At 40.2% G+C, this 12,232-nt stretch overlaps 1 protein-coding gene across 16 annotated transcripts in view; it reads left to right on the forward strand.

Annotated features, from left to right (window-relative positions):
• EPB41 (erythrocyte membrane protein band 4.1) overlaps window positions 1-12,232 on the forward strand; it is a 181,727-nt gene that overhangs the window by 21,663 nt on the left and 147,832 nt on the right. For 12 of the 16 annotated variants that reach the window (XM_010830194.1, XM_010830196.1, XM_010830202.1 and 9 more), the window contains exon 1: window positions 7-38. The exons of the other annotated variants lie outside the window; for them this stretch is intronic. The gene's annotated coding sequence lies outside the window, so the exon portion shown is untranslated. Of the gene's footprint in view, window positions 1-6; window positions 39-12,232 lie in introns of those variants that run through there. 16 annotated transcript variants of the gene reach the window in all.

A 12,232-nucleotide genomic window follows, 5' to 3' on the forward strand; every position in this document is an offset into this window, starting at 1 on the left:
GGCGGCGGGCGCGAGGAGCCCGGGCCCCAGAACCACCGGTGAGGCTAGGCTGTGGCGGCGCGCGAGCGGAACTGGGGTAGGAGGGTGGGGGGCGCGGAGCTGTCCCCGAGGGGACGGTCCTGGAGGCCGCGGCGGTGCCCCTGCCTCTTTGTCTCCAGCCCCTCCGCAGGCCCGGGCCGGGGGGCGCGGGCTGCACGGCCTCCGCAAAGCCCTCTCTGCAAGCCGGCGACCGAAGGCTTGGAGCCGGGACGCGGTCGGCCTGAGGGGGAAATAAGGCCGGGGTGGCGCTGGAGGGGAGCGTTTAAAAGTTAGGCTCCGGGTGCATTTTTGACGAGGGGGCGATCGGTACCGTCTGGTCAGGCAGTCATGGTACAGTGGGCAGGAGCCCTTGAAGGAAAGCAGGTGGGGGGCGAGTTGCAGGTTTCGGGTGGTGAAGGTGTGGGGTGCAGCCGCAGAGCGATTTCTCGGTGACGAGGTAGCTGGGCGGTCTGAAGTCAGGCTCAGTTGTGAGGGGTGGAGGGAGCCTGCAAGGACTTGAAGGCCTTCCCGCCACAGATACCCATATCATTAAAAAAAAAAAAAAATCCCCCCCCACCCCCAACCCCAAGTCTCTATGCTTTCCCACTGAGTCTTCCCGGGTCCCAGAGACCAAGGGGTTAAACCGACTCTCCCAGCTTCGTGACCTCCTTTTTCAGTTTGTGCATCTGTCGGCTTGGACGTATTTCCTCCTGCTCGCTGGGCTGCCTTTACCTGTGGAGAGGGTAGTATCTGGGCTTGTCCACCGAGATGTATCGCCAGGCTGTTATTCCTGGTGGGGGTTTGCTAAAACAGGTTTGTTCTTCCCAGAAACCAGCGTTCTCTTGAGAGTGAAAGTGATCTCACGTGAAACAAATTGCCGAGGGATTGATTTCTGGCCACATGAATAGCGACTCTCATCCTGTTTTTTTCTCTAGCTGTACCCAACCGTAAATGACTAGTCTGTGGAGACTTGTCGTTTTTTGGCATGTATTGCTGATTAGGAGTTAGTTTTTTTCTTTTTAAGAGATGCCGAGCTTTTCTTTTCTTTTTTTTTTAGTAGTCTGTGTGATTTCACAGCTGCTATTCTGTTCTGTTTTTAGGGAAGATTGGAAGAAATGGTGATGTCTTCTATCTTGGATATTATTATAGTGAGGATGTACACTGTACCCAGTGCTGTTAATATAATTCTCATCTCAGTTTTTTTATGCAGCATTAACTCTTACTTTTTAGGGAAACTCGACATACTCTTCATTTTCCTGCTCTGTAAGTTGGAAACAATAAGTTCTTTGCTAGCTGACCAACTTTGGCTATATAAAATAGTTTCTTGAGGTGTTATTAATATAATCCATGTGGAGTACATAACAATATATGGTACACAATAAGCTCTCAATAAATGACAGATTAAAAAGTGAATATAAACACTGAGCATCACATTGCCTTGATATCAAGGTGCTAATTCAGAATGCATTCTACAGCAAGATTATAATTAAGGTAAAGATAAGCATTATTTATATCCCTGGGGAAACTGAAGTATGGTATATCTTTGTTACTATTAAAAGTGAACTTACCTGCAGCATGCTAACCTTCTGATTCCTCTTTCTTCTAGAACAAAACTATACTTTTTTCCCCTTGTATAATTGAATTCAGGCTTAGAAGTATCAATAAATGATCTGACTCTTTAGACTTCATCAAAATTCTCCCAACATTTATACCAGTGTTTTATAACCAAATGTCTTTTAGGTATGTCTGTACATAGTGTGGCCCTGGTCTACCTTTCTACCTTTATTCTCTTTATTACTTGTATTTTCCAGTCAAAAAGAACTAACTACTCAGTAATAACCCATGCTTTCTCATTTGTACCTTTGGCCATGAGCTTCCATCTGTGCTTGTCGTTTATCAGTATATTCCTTCTGTTTTCAGTTCTCTTTAAGAATGTTCCATATTAATAATTTGAAGTGTGGGGGAAATGTCCCTTTGTGAAAGGGACTTGATGGAACTTTTGGTTTTGTTTTGAGTTTTCTTTGAGCTTCATTAATATGGCCAGCTGGTTGAATTTGAAGTGGTGTTTGTTAAAAGGATTAGGTCCTAAATGCCCCATCAGTATGCGCAACCCTTGTGGTAGAAGGTGGCTGGTGGTAGATTAAGAAAACCTCTTAGGGTTCCATTCTGCTCAGAGCTAAGAACTCCACCAGTTGACTGGTTGGACACTTGAAAACTCTGGCTGTCAACAAACAGACTAAACTAATAGAAGAAAGTTTTATCTCTTAAGTGGGCTTCTCTACATCTCTTCCGTTTCTTGGTGGTCTAAGAGCTGACATTTCCTTAATGTTTGTTAAACACTCAAATCATATTTATTGTGTTGAAGTAGTAGATATGGTATGGAGAAGAAAATGGCACCCCACTCCAGTGTTCTTGCCTGGAGAATCCCAGGGACAGAGGCACCTAATGGGCTGCCGTCTATGGAGTCGCACAGAATCGGACACGACTGAAGCGACTTAGCAGCAGCAGCAGCAGTAGATATGGTAAACAAGCCTATATTTTAAAGTAAGCTTGTGTGCCTGCTCAGTTGATTCAGTTGTGTCTGACTCTTTGCAACCCCATGGAGCCCACCAGGCTCCTCTTTCTATGGGGTTTCTCCAGAATAGTAGAGTAGGTTGCTATTTCCTTCTTCTCCAGGGGACCTTCCTGACCCAGGGATTGTCTCCTGCTTTGGCAGATGGGTTCTTTACCACTAGCGCCACCTGAGAAGCCTTAATAAAGTAGTTCTGTTCAGTCGCTCAGTCGTGTCTGACTCTTTGTGACCCCGTGGACTGCAGCACACCAGGCCTCCCTGTCCATCACCAACTCCTGGAATTTACTCAAACTCATGTCCATTGAGTCGGTGATGCTATCTAACCACCTCATGCTCTGTTGTCCCCTTCTCCTCCTGCCTTCAATCTTTCCCAGCATCAGAGTCTTTTCAAATAAGTCAGTTCTTTACATCAGGTGGCCAAAGTATTGGAGTTTCAGTTTCAACGTCAGTCCTTCCAAAGAATATTCAGGACTGATTTCCTTTAGAATGGACTGGTTAGATCTCCTTGCAGTCCAAGGGACTTACAAAGTAGGCTTATCATCAATATAATATATAAAATAATGTGATATGATAATTTATATATAAACAGAATAGCACACAAATCTTCCTCTTTTCATTTTAAAGGTACTTGTATCTCCTTTTTCTTTTTAGAAACATTTCTAAGCTAATATCTAAATTAAAAAATGATTTTAAATGATTCCTGTCTCTAAAAAAAATAGTTGTGGCATTTTGTTGAGATATGACCTATGTGTTTTTCCTGTTTTTCTCTTTTGTCAGGTTTGCACCTCACATTTAGAATTCAGCAGTGTGTTGTTTTCTATGCAGCTTGACTTTAACATTTTTGGAAACTACAGAGCCAGCCTTCCATTTCATTCCTTAGCTTATGGACTTCATTTTAAACAGATTCATTTTATGGGAGATAGTGTGCTTACAGTGTTGTTTGGTTTCCTAAAAAAAAAGCTTCGGAGTTAAGCTTGTCAGAAGAGTTCCCTACAAGTCACAGGATTCTTGAATTCTCTAGGTACTTTGATATGCTTATCAGTAGATTGTGATTTAAAATACGAAGTCTGTGATTTGTGACGTGAGTGATAGGGCTTGCTTATATTGTTTTCTGAATGTCCAAATCTAATTTAATATTGGTGATCCGGTTTTATAACTTGGGAATGTTGGCAGCTATCAGGGGCTGAATGTGGTTCTGAAATCAAGAGGTGCATACGTTAGATCACAATCTGTTTCCTTATTATCTAAGAAGATCAGAGCAAATGCTGCCAGTGTATTTTTCCAAAAGTCCCATCAAATTTGTGATTGGTCACATGCCTATTCAGATACAGATTCATTGCTACCTCTAAAGGATTTTTTTTTTCCACCTACTGCTTAAGCTTAGAATCATCTAATTTTATTTGTGAGCTAAACAAGAATAATTCTAGCAAGTTTTTTTCTTATGAACAACTTTGCTTTCTTTCTCTGAATAAAGCCCCCGAAGATTAAATTTAAAAAAATTTTTAAAGGGCCCTCTGAATTGATAAGTTACGAGTCTTATTTATGTAGAGAATCTAGAAGTACTGGAAGGTAATTGGTTCATTGTGTTTGTAATAGCTTTTAGTTAGAGAAGAGCCAGATTCTAAATAGAATGTTAAGTTTTGTTGTTTAAGTTTGTCGGTACGTCACTGGTGACTCTTTATGAGTGGCTTCAGAATGTGTGCAGGAAATGCACTGTAACAATCTGCCTGGTATGCACACTGCATTAGATCAGTATTTTGATTTACTACACTCTGTTTTGATTTACTGTGCTGTTATTTAATGAATACACAGGGAGAGGATAAAAGAGGTATAGCAGTAAACACTATTCAGAAATTGGAGGTGTTGGAAAAGAGAACTTTGATGTTTTGAGTGCCGGTCTTAGAATTACTTCCTCACTGACACTACTTCAAATGTTGGTTTTAGGGAAGTTATAGTGGGAAAATCTGATTATGATAAAAGTCTGTTTACACTTATTTTTGCTAATTATTTTTATTTAAGTGGGATTGTACCCACCTTGAAGTATTTGAAAATAAATTGACTACTTTTTGAACTTTAAAGAAAAGCAACATTCCATGGTTGTGGCCAGAACAATTCAAGGAATGACTTGGAGAGACTTTAATATACCCTACCTCCTAATTTTCATCAGTTTCCCCCAAGTCACTCTAAGTAAGTATGCCCCCCTAAAAAAGTCCTTTCCCAAGAGAAATTCCAGAGCCATTCTGGTATCATGTTTATTGTTTATTTCATTCTTTGTTGTTTTATTATTGTATTTATTAAGACCAGTCCTGATTCTGCAGGTACCTCTTGATTATCTCCAACCTAAATCCATGTGGATTAAATGGTGATTTGTGTATTGGATTGCCGTTCTCTTCCTTCCATGGTTGAGGGTTCTTTTGGTCGTTTCCTCCCAATTAATCTAGGCTGTCTTCTTTCTCACCTCTCAGGGCAACGTCTGCTTATAGAAATTAACGTTGTTTCTGAACTGTGTAGAGTAGAGCTTGGATAGGGATAGTGTAATCTTGGCAGAGTGGGGAGGAAGAGGCAAGATTATCTGATAAAATAGAAACTGTGATTAAATATAATGATAAAATTGGAAGAAGCAACAGATGCTCTATTTATATTATCTAATTCTGTTCTATCTACATTCAATGTATGTCCATAATTCTGCATTGTAGTTGATCCTTAATGCAGGGGTTAGGGGTGCTAACGTTCTGCACAGTTGGAAATCCATGTGTAACTTATAGTCGGACCTCTGTATGTGTGGTTCTTCCTTGTATGTGATTCTGCCTCTGAGGATTCAACCAACCTTGGATGATGTAGTACTGTAGAGTTCATGCATGAAAAAATCTAAGTATAAGTGAACTCACACAGTTCAAACCCCTGTTATTCAAGGATTAGCTGTATTATCTAAAAATATTATCTATTAATAGGGACAGGAACACCTCAATTTCTTTTGGAACTAGGTGGAAATAATAAGATAAAAAATTGGGAATAGTATATATTCCTATAGTTTATTGTGATTTATAAATGTAATCTGTCTCTCCTTGTGTCTTCCATCCCCTATAAAAATCCAAATAAACTTTTTGGTAGGCCCTTTATTCGTCTGAATTGTAACATTGGACACAGTATAGACTAAGGTTTAGTTACTTTCTGCCTTAATAGTCACTCAGACACTTTAATATTATATTTTGATAGCATCACCATTATAAAGTTATAAAAGTTTTAAGTGAGAAATTCTGTGATTTAACAACAATACAGCATAGCAGTATTTTGAATTGGTTGCATTTAAGCCTGTTACCCAAAACTGTAACAAAATGTATACTTTGGCTAATTTGTGACTAGGGAGTACTATGCCAAAGTTCAGTTGTGATTGTGTTTCAGCTATTAATACTTGTGTAAATTAATAACACTATTATAATCATTTTAATGCAATGGGATTTTAACAGTACATCATCTTACAAAGAAATGCTATTTTAATTTATATGTCAGGCATGTATTTCAGTTAACCAGTTTGAAATTCTACATATATTCAAGTTAAAAGTGTTTCACCTTGATAATACACTTGGTACAGATTTTTGAAATTCATTTCCCCTGGTTGTTTTGACCATGTGGACACAGGCAGAACTGTCAAGAGCTCCAAGGATTTAAGCTCTCAAATTTTACCTGCCAACCATTTCATCATGTAGTGGAGACACATGGAAGGCAGCTTAAAGTGAAGGCTCTTTGTTTTTTTTTTTTTGCTACCACCCACTTGCAATTTCTTGCCCTTTTGTGATTTTTAATGATTCAGAGAATCGACACTGTTGCTAACTTACTACCTGCAGAGTCCTGCGAATCTTGATGGTATTACATAATTATATAAACCTTTTGCATGGTGTCATATGATGTTGTATTGTATATATGTCCTCCCACACGTGTGTCTTTAGAGTAATTTCTTTCCATCTGGTGTTGGAAACAAGCTCTTTGTGAGGTTATTTTTAAATCTTCAAGCTTTCTGGCATCCTCAACACTTGAAATAACACAATTGCTTTTGAAGGCAAGAAAATTCACACAGTATATTTAGTGCTTTTTTCCAGTGAAAATGTGAATAGTATTTTATTTTAAAAAATCATATCTTGCATTCCAAACAGGCAAAATATGTGCTTTATGTTTAGATCATCTCAAGATAGTTTTGTTAGTAGGAAATAATCACTCAGTTGTTGCCAAGTAGATAAAGTAAAGGAGAAGTGGTTAAAGGAAAAGGATGCCAAGAATAAGAGAACTGTTAGAAGAAAGAGGTTTCAAAGGTATTTTGTTCTCTGAGAGTTTATTGATATCCTTTTCTGAGCTCTTGTGGCATTTGTTACAAACCCGATTTGTCACGTGTTGCTTTGTATTGCACTTGAAACTGGTGCTTCCCAGTAAGACTGTCAGCTTCTGGAGAGCAGAGGGTCAATGTCCTGTCTTTCACTGCCCTCCTCAGCCCCCCAGACACAGACACTGCTTAGAACGGTAGTTAGATACATAACACTGGGGACATCCTAGACATGTAGAAGTGTAGTGAGAATGTGAATTCGAGCATAATTGAGATTTAAGACCGGGTTATGAATCTGACTGCTTCTGATTCCCTTTCTGTATGTGTGTTTTCTTGGAAAGTAAGCTGCAGATATGAAAATTTACCCCTAAAAGACTTCATTATGCATCTTCTAAGAATAAAGACTTTATTCTACATAATCACAGTACCATAATCGCACCTAAGAAAATGAACAATATTTACATAATAACAATCAATATCCAATCCATTTTTAAAAAGATGTATCTCATCTACTCAGAAAGAGTCATCCAATAGTATCCTTTTTCTCCAGATGCTATTTTTGTTGACATCTCTTTGCTAGTTGTATTATCTCTAACATGACTGTTAAGGTACACTGGTTAACTAGAAATGTTTAATAGTTAATGTACTCCCTTTGGTGTTTTATAAGATTGAAAAAACTAGCATTGGGGCGATGATTGCATAATGACCATAGCATCATATTTAAATGCATATCTTAAAGGATATACCGGGTTTCCAAAGGTCAAGGTGTTTTTTTGTTTTGTTTTCATTCATGCAACAAAGATTTAGTGTGGTTCTGTTTCCTGGGGATACAGCAGTGAACAAACTCCCAGCCCACCTGAGATTCACATCTGGTCTAATTTGAAATTCTACTGCACAGTTGAGGATATCCACTGATGAGGATAAAAGCTAGTCTTCCAAAGGGCAGGGTGTTTTTGGATTTTTGTTATCTGTACTATGGTAAGCAGCCTTTAAGATGGCCCAGTGATTCCTGTCTCCTGGTATTTATGCCTTGCGTAATCCCTTCCCTTTGAGTGTGCCCTGGACCTGGTGACTTACTTCTGATGAATAGAATATAGCACAGTGGTGGGATGTCACTTCCAAGATTAGATTACAAAAGGCTGTGGTTTCTCCCTCGGGCTCTCTCATCTCTCATCTCTGGCTCTGTTCCTGTCACTCGGATCACCAGCTGCTATATCCTAAGAACATTCAGGCAGCCTATGGAGAGGCCCACATGGTGAGAAACCAAGTCTGTTAGTAACTACCATGAAAGTGAGCTTGGAAGCAGATTCTTCCGGCAGAGTTGAGCTTTGAGAGGAGCGTAAACCTGGTTGACAGCTTGACTGCAACCTCACCAGAGACCCTGAATCAAAGGTGTCGGACTAAGCCATGCGCTTGAATTCTTGATCCATAGAAATGGAGATAATAAATGTTTATTGTTTTAAATCACCAAATTTCAGAGGTAATTTGTTATATGACAGGAGACAACTAATACATCTATGCGTGCTCAGTCGTGTCCAACTCTTTGCAACCCCAAGGACTGTAGCCTGCCAGGCTCCTCTATCCATGGGATTTCCCAGGCAAGAATACTAGAGTGGGTTGCTGCTTCCTCCTCCAGGGGATCTTCCTGACTCAGGAATCAAACCTGTATCTCCTACGTTTCCTGCATTGCAGGTGAATTCTTTACCCACTGAGCCCTTGGGAAAGCCCCAATACATCTACCATTTATTAATTTAATAAAAATTTATGAATCATCTGCTATTTACCAGGTCCTATTCTAAGCACACTGGGACATAACAGTGAAGAAAGTAGATTAGAAATGTCTGTTCTTGTGGAGTTTACATTTAGTGGGAGAGGACAAATAACAAAGTATACAAATCAGGGATAAAATGTAAGGTTTTAGTGAGGATCAGAGAAAGCAGAACAAGGGAGTGAAGAGGGAGGGAAGTGGGGTGGATATTTTAGGTACAGTGGTCAGAAACAACCTCTCTGGTAAGGTAACTTTTGAGCAGAGTCCTGAATGGTATCTGGAGAAGAGCATTCCAGGCGCAACAGGTGCAAAGGTGAAGGATGTTTGGTGTGTTTGAGAAGCATTAAGTAAGCCAGCATGGCAAGATCAAGATCATCTAGGAGCAAATGGTAGGAGCTGAGTTCAGAGAGGCTGCAAGTGGGAGGAACAGTTGGTGTGGTGCCCTGGTGGCTATGCTACAGACTGCACTTTTTCTGAGATGAGAATTTTTGCAAGGGTTTTGAGCAGAGGAGTGGCATGATCATTTAATTAATATGTATTAATTGGTTGTCTGGGCTTCCCAGGTGGCTCAGTGGTAAAGAATCTGTCTGCCAGTGCAGGAGATGCAGGAGATTTGGGTTCAGCCCCTGGGTCTGGAAGATCCCCTGGAGAAGGAAGTGGCAACCCACTCCAGTATTCTTGGTGGAAAATCCCATAGACAGAGGAGCCTGGCAGGCTATAGTCCATGGGGTCACAAAGAGTTGGACACGACTGAGCGATTGGGCACACACACACAATTGATTATCTATAATGAGCAGGACCTTGTGGGTGTATGTGATCACAAAAATGTAGAAGACATGACTTCTTTCCTAAGGAAGTTTAGTGATCCAGTATTAGAAACGCCTGGGCAGGTCTTCATTGGTGGTCCAGTAGCTAAGACTCTGTGCTCCCAATGCAGGAGGCCCGGGTTCGATCCCTGGTCAGGGAACTAGATCCCACATGCCACAACTAAGAGTTCTCATGCCTCAACCAAAAATCCTGCATGCTGCAGCTAAGACCTGGCACAGTCACATTAATTAATTAATTAAAAAAATGACTGAGTGTATGCCTAAAGCTTAGGAATAGAGGCATTAGGTCCAAAAGACATATGGTTATGGGAAGAGCATGGAGTATAACCTGGGTTAACGTTCTGCCTCTTTGTTTTAACACCTTCAGCCACAATTTACTGGGGCGTTGTATGTGCTTGATAAAGTAATAATGCTAGTATTTAATGATGACTTATTATGAGCCGTGCTCTGGACTGTGTTCTTTATAGGGATGACATAGGTATTGAAGGTTTGAGCCTGAGGGCTTGAATGCCTGGTTTTAATTTCTTGGTGTGTCACTTTTAAACTGGTGGTGACCTTGGGCAAGTTACTTCTGTACCTCGGTTTGCTCATTGTATAACCTGTGGATGATAAAAAATACCTTTTAAGGTTGTTATGATGATTAAATGAGTTAATATATGCGAGGTATGTGGGACAGTGTCTGGCACCAGATAAATGTTAGCCATTATTTTTACATTTAAGCCTCACCACAGCCCTGTGAAGTAGGTGTGAGTCATCCCATTTTATATTTTAAGTAGCAGGTTAAAAGTTAAGTAACTTGTCCAAAGTTTTATAATTAGCAAGTGAAAATTGGCCTCAAAGTCGAATTCTTAACTCCCTGAGCAGGGATCAAACTTATGCCCCGTGCAGTGGTTAAGACCACTGGACCTCCAAGGGAAGACCCCCAGATTCCTTACTGCTGCAGCTTTACTTAGTACAACCACAAACTTGTTAGGAGAGATGCAGGCTTTCTGTCTGAGATGATTTCTTAATGATGTGATCTTGTGAAAGTACTTTACTATGCCTCAGTTTACTCTTCTATAAAATAAGGATGATACATTACGCAGAATACATAATAATGACAGAAACAAACCTTGCAGTGTGCCCGTCATCTACAGGTAATCAGTGAACGTTAGTTCCCTTTTACCCTTGATAAAATCTGACTTGTGAACGTGGGGAAAATAATCTTTGGTTAAGAAGAAGAATTTTTATATCTTGCCCCTTACGTTTTCCATACTTCAATTGGGCATCTATGGTGCTCAGTTGGTAAAGAATCTGCCTGCAGTGCTGGAGACCTGGGTTTGATCCCTGGATCAGGAAGGTCCCCTGGAGCAGGAAATGGTAACCCACTCCAATATTCTTGCCTGGAGAATCCCATGGATAGAGGAGGCTGGTGGGCTACAGTTCATGGGGTTGCAAAGAGTCGGACATGACTGAGCAATTAACACTTCCACTTTCTTTCAAATACAATATAGCTCTTTAGAAACATATATGGTTTTGTCTACCTTTGGATTTGATTCAGACCTACGCTGTAAGAGTTTTAAGCTTGCGTGTGAGTTTTCTAAAGACCCATTTCACAGCACCTCTGGCTTCAGAGCTTCATTTCCGGGTTGGTAGGACGCAGACATGTGGTTGATGTCCCCATTGTTGCTTTTATCTTTCACAGCAGATGTGAAAGTAAACATATGAGGTTGAAAAACAGGAAGAGGTCTGGCTGGTGTTCGTTGGGAGGGTGTTTTTGCAGGGGAACTGTACACAAGCCACCTGAAATTTGAAGTGCCTTGAATCTTTCTGACTTTTAGAAGATACAAAAGATGTTCTACCTTATTGCTGTAGACTAATAAAACAGTAAATGATTGTGCAGTTAATGAATTCGTGAATTTGTGTTTCTGTGTTTAAATATATTGGAGAAGTGAGATAATGTGTTCCTCTTTTTGTTTGAAACAGAGGACTGATCAATAGCTTTATAGTCAGCCCCATTCTGTTTTTTTTCACTTGCGGAGTATTTTTTCAAGAAGGAGATATAGAGTTTTTGTCATCGTTGCTGTTGGGTATCTGTTCTAATGTCATCACACTTTAACTTCTTTAAAATCCAAAACTTGAGACGGCATTTTTCTACTATGCTCTTTGTTCTTAAGGAAAGGAATTAACACATGTTAAATGTTAGCTGTATAGTAGGTACTGCTCTTCATATATGCTAAGTGCATACATTACTATTAACTATTTCCATTTTTGACATTCAGTCTGCAATGAGTTGTTTTCATTGCTTTGGAGAAATCTCTCCCTCTTTCCCTTTTTCTCCTCCTTCCCTTTCCTCTTTGCTTCCCTTCCTCCTCCTCCTAAATCATTCTCTCCCATATTTTTGCTGAACAGTTTTCTGTTAATATTATTTCGGAGGCAGTGTGATGTAGCAGCCAGTAACAATATTGATTTTGGAATCAGATAGACCTGAGTTTACAGTTAGGCTGTTTTGATAGAAAAAAACTACTTTCTCTCTTAGTAAATAAGAGCCAGGCTCCTCCAGAGTTGGCTTTTGAAGGAGATTCTGCACATGGGGTGGGATAATTGGAGCTCCCAGCAAGGACTTTTGTTCCTAAAGGTTCAGCTTTCCCTGGGGAATCCTTTGCTGGCCTCAGGGAGTGTTGCTTTCTTTTTAATTTTCAGCCCCAGAGGTGAGTCTTCTCTTAATACTCTTGTAGTACACAGCTGAGACC

Source organism: Bison bison, unplaced genomic scaffold, assembly GCF_000754665.1.
Source record: "Bison bison bison isolate TAMUID 2011002044 unplaced genomic scaffold, Bison_UMD1.0 scf7180017864516, whole genome shotgun sequence".
Taxonomy (NCBI): domain Eukaryota; kingdom Metazoa; phylum Chordata; class Mammalia; order Artiodactyla; family Bovidae; genus Bison; species Bison bison.